The following is a 1150-nucleotide window of genomic DNA, read 5'->3' as shown; positions in this document are numbered from 1 at the left end:
GATAAGAAGGACACATGCTCCACTATGTTCATAGCAGCCTTATTCATAATAGCCAGAAGCTGGAAAGAACCCAGAAGCCCCTCAACAGAGGAATGGATACAAAAAAATGTTGTACATTTACACAATGGAGTACTACTCAGCTATTAAAACAATGAATTTATGAAATTCCTAGGNAAATGGATGGAACTGGAGGGCATCATCCTGAGTGAGGTAACACAATCACAAAAGAATTCACATGATATGTATTCACTGATAAGTGGATATTAGCCCAGAAACTTAGAATACCCAAGATATAAGATACAATTTGCAAAACGCATGAAGCTGAGGAAGAATGAAGACCAAGGTGTTTATACTTTGCCCCTTCTTGGAATTGGGAGTAAGGTACCCATGGAAGGAGCTACAGAGATTGAACTTGGAGCTGAGATGAAAGAATGGATCATCTATAGGCTGCCATACCCGGAGGTCCATCCCATAATCAGCCCCCAAACACTGACACCATTGCATACACTAGCAAGATTTTGCTGAAAGGACCCTGATATAGCTGTCTCATGTGAGACTATGCCGGGGACTAACAAACACAGAAATGGATGCTCACAGTCAGCTATTGGATGAATCACAGGATCCCCAATGGAGGAGCTGGCGGAATTATCCAGGGATCTGTGGGGATCTGCAACCCTATAGGTGGAACAACAATATGAACTAAACAGTATCCCCCCCCCAGACCTCTTGTCTCTGTTTGCATATGTATCAGAAGATGGCCTGGTCGGCCATTAGTGGAAAGAGAGGCACATTGTTGGTGCAGACTTTATATGCCTCAGTAGAGGAGAAAGCAAGGGCCAAGAGGTGGGAGTGGCGGGGTATAGTGGGTGTGGGAGGGTGTGGGGGACTCTTGGGATAGCATTGGAAATGTAAATGAAATACCCAATAAAAAAATGTTTTCAAAAAAAAAGGAAAGAAAGAAAGAAAGAAAGAAAAGAAAAGACCAAACCTAAGGATAATAGGTATAGAATAGAGCAAAGATTCCCAACATAAAGGGCCAGTAAATATCTTCAACAAAATTATGGAAAAAAATTTCCCTTACCTAATCAAAGAGATACCCATGAACATATAAGAAGCCTACAGAACTCCAAATAGACAGGACCAGAATAGA

Source organism: Mus caroli, chromosome X (assembly GCF_900094665.2).
Source record: "Mus caroli chromosome X, CAROLI_EIJ_v1.1, whole genome shotgun sequence".
Classification (NCBI taxonomy): domain Eukaryota; kingdom Metazoa; phylum Chordata; class Mammalia; order Rodentia; family Muridae; genus Mus; species Mus caroli.
The sequence above is the reverse complement of the archived record's forward strand: the minus strand, read 5'-3'. Positions refer to the sequence as shown.